The sequence below is a fragment of the Eretmochelys imbricata genome, chromosome 1 (genome assembly GCF_965152235.1).
Source record: "Eretmochelys imbricata isolate rEreImb1 chromosome 1, rEreImb1.hap1, whole genome shotgun sequence".
In the NCBI taxonomy this organism is placed as follows: Eukaryota; Metazoa; Chordata; order Testudines; family Cheloniidae; genus Eretmochelys; species Eretmochelys imbricata.
The window spans coordinates 38,616,936-38,620,369 of NC_135572.1; the positions used below are offsets into that span (position 1 = coordinate 38,616,936).

Genomic DNA, 3,434 nt, shown 5'->3' on the forward strand with positions numbered 1-3,434 from the left:
AAGCCTTTGAAAGGTATGAACTCCCCTTGCTCCACTGATCTATTGAATGTTGATACCAAAACCTAATGATGATATTTAAAATGTCACTGTTAACTAAACTGATCATTTTAGCGGGAGGGGGTGGGGCAAGGGAGTGAAGACCATGACTGGAAAAATTGGGAGCTGCTGTAGAGAAGGAATGCATAGAGAAGAGTGTGTTAAATATCTCGCTTTTATCACATAAGTATGACTTGGAATTGATTTACAGAAGTCGATGTATAAGAGGAGTTATATCATATCTCCTGCTTAGGTTAAATGGTCTAGATAATACATCGTCCTGCCATGAATGCAGGTGTGTGTGTGTGTCTGTCTGTCTGTCTGTCTGTCTCTCTCTCTCTCTCTCTCTCTCTCTATATATATATATATATACACACACACACACATATCCTGTCTGCCATAGTGTTTGCAACCCCTCCCTTCACTATATATATAGTAGTTATAGAAAGTCCTGAAACAGATTACAGCCCATAATTACAAAACACTCTTTTTGTAAGTTGTTTTTATTGCCAAAACAATCTTCGGTTTATTCAATGTTTCACCCGTTAGTCCAAGAAAAAGGTCAGCTTTTTGTGTGTGTTTTCTCCCACAGTTGTTTTGGAATAAATTCCATAATGTAAGGTATAACAAGGGAAGTCTCACCCCCCAAAAAAATCCTGTTGGTAAATTTCTTTGTAAAGGTTATTTAAGCAAAACTGTTTTGTTTTGATATTACAAACAGGCTAGGGGTTCTGCTATAGACCATGAACTCAGGAGGAAGAAGCCAATGATGCACTTCTAGAACAAATATCTAAAACACAAGACCTGGGAGTAATGGGGCACTTCAACTACCCAGACATCTGTTGAAAAAGCAACACAACAAAATTTTAGACTCGATATTGAATAACAGTGAGGAGTTGGTAGGTAAGGTACCACAGGAAGAAAATCTAAGGGAAAGAGGAGTTCAGGAGAACTGGCAATATCTCAAGGAGACCATATTAAAGGCACAACAGCAAACTATCCTAATGAGAAGGAAAGAAAGGAAGAATAGTAAGAAGCCAATATGGCTGTATTCGGAGTTCTTTAATGTCTGGAAATCAAAAAGGAATTCTCCAGGAAGTGGAAACAGATTTTTCAGGATGAATACAAAAGAATAGTTAAGTATGGATGGATGGAAAAAATCAGAAAGGTTAAGGCAAAAAATGAGTTACACCTATCAAGGGGCACAAAAATCAATAAGAGGAGGTTTTATAAATACATTAGGAGCAAGAGAAAAACAAAATAAAATGTAGGTCCATTACTTAGCAGGGAAGAAGGGTTAATAGATGACACTAAGAAGGCTGAGGTGTTCGTCTGTTTTGCTTCAGTCTTCACTAAAAAGGTTAGTTATGACCCAATGCTTAACACAGTACTGGGCAAACTGGTTGAAACTAAATTGTCAGATACATAGATGAACATAATTTGTTGGGGAAGAGTCAACATAGCTTTTGTAAAGGGAAATCATGCCTCACCAATCTACTAGAATTCTTTGAGGGATCAACAAGCATGTGGACAAGGGGGAGCCCCAGTGAATATAGTGTACTTAGATTTTCACAAAGCCTTTGACAAGGTCCCTCACCCAAGGCTCTTAATCAAAGTGAGCTGTCATGGGATAAGAGGGAAGGTAATCATGGATTGGTAACTGGTTAAAAGATAGGAAACAAAGGGTAGGAATGGTCAAATTTCAGAATGGAGAGTGGTGGATAGTGGTGTCCACCATTGGTCTGTACAGTCCTATTTAACATATTCATAAATGATCTGGAAAAAGGGGTAAACAGTGAGGTGGCAATATTTGCAGATGATACAAAACTACTCAAGATTGTTAAGTCCCAGGCAGACTCTGAAGAGCTACGAAAGGATCTCACAGAACTGGGTGACTGGGCAACAAAATGGCAGATGAAATTCATGTTGGCAAATGCAAAGTAATTCATATTGGAAAATGTAATCCCAACTATACATATAAAATGATGGGGTCTAAATTAGCTGTTACCACTGAAGAAAGAGATCTTCAAGTCATTGTGCATAGTTCTCTGAAAACATCCATTCAACATGCAGCAGCAGCAGTCAAAAAAGCTAACAATGTTGGGAATCATTAAGAAAGGGATAGATAAGAAGACAGAAAATATCATATTGCCTCTACATAAATCCATGGTGCACCCATATGTTGAATACTGCATGCAGATGTGGTTGCCCCATCTCAAAAAAGATATATTGATATTGGAAAAGGTTCAGAAAACGGCAACAAAAATTATTAGGGGTATGGAATAGCTTCCGTATAAGGAGAGATTAATAAGACTGGGACTTTTCAGCTTGGAAAAGAGAAGACTAAGGGAGGGATATGACTGAGATCTAGAAAACCATGACTGCTGTGCAGAAAGTAATAAGGAAGTGTTATTTATTCCTTCTCATAACACAAGACCCTAGGGGTCACCCAATGAAATTAATAGGCAGCAGGTTTAAAAAAACTAAGTATTTCTTCACACAACGCACTGTCAACCTGTGGAACACTTTGCCAGAGGATGTTGTGAATTCCAAGACAGGATTCAAAAAAGAACTAGATAAATTCATGGAGGATTGGTCCATCAATGGGTATTAGCCAGAATGGGAAGGGATGGTGTCCCTAGCCTGTTTCCCAGAAGCTGGGAATGAGAGACAGGGGATGGATCACTTGATGATTACCTGTTCTGTTCATTCCCTCTGGGGCACCTGGCACTGGCCATTGTTGGAAGGCAGGATACTGGGCTAGATGGACCTTTGGTCTGACCCAATATGGCCGTTATGTGTTCTGCCATCTTAGACCAATTCCCATTAGTTTGTTTTAGAGGTTTTTTGCACTGTAGCCCTGCTACTAACAAACGTGAAATGATGGTGCTCTGGTTCAAAACAAAAAAGAGCGGCCCCCCCCCCAACACCCATTTTCAGGTGGGTTCAGACCAATGTTAACGTTTTCCATTCAGCCCTGCTCTGAAACATAACTATTCAGTAGTTGCTCTGCCTTCATCTTACCCTGAGTAGGATAGCAGCAAATTCCATTGACACAATTGTACTGTGTAGGATCTGCTGGGTTGTAGAACTCTGACTGTAACAGTGTATGTCAAATAGAAGCAAGATGGCAGCACTGGGCAAGTCACTTAACCTTCAGTCTCTTCACTGCTAAAATTGGGGGTAATCCATAGCTAGCTCACAGGGGTACTGCGAGGCTTAATGGACTCGAAAGTGTTTTCAAAACATTTTGAAGCTTTAAAGTCCTGGAAGTGATAAGTATCAGTTGTAAGCATCCAATTTATTTTACAGGCTGAAAAATAATCTATAGAAAGAACAGATCACTATAATATTTGCTGAAGCATTTGGCATAATTTTATGTATTGAATGTAGGTGTT

The 3,434-nt window shown here is 39.3% G+C and overlaps 1 protein-coding gene across 1 annotated transcript in view; it reads left to right on the forward strand.

Moving 5' to 3' along the window:
- ATM (ATM serine/threonine kinase) overlaps positions 1 to 3,434 on the forward strand; it is a 146,245-nt gene that overhangs the window by 121,260 nt on the left and 21,551 nt on the right. The gene's annotated exons all lie outside the window — the stretch shown is intronic.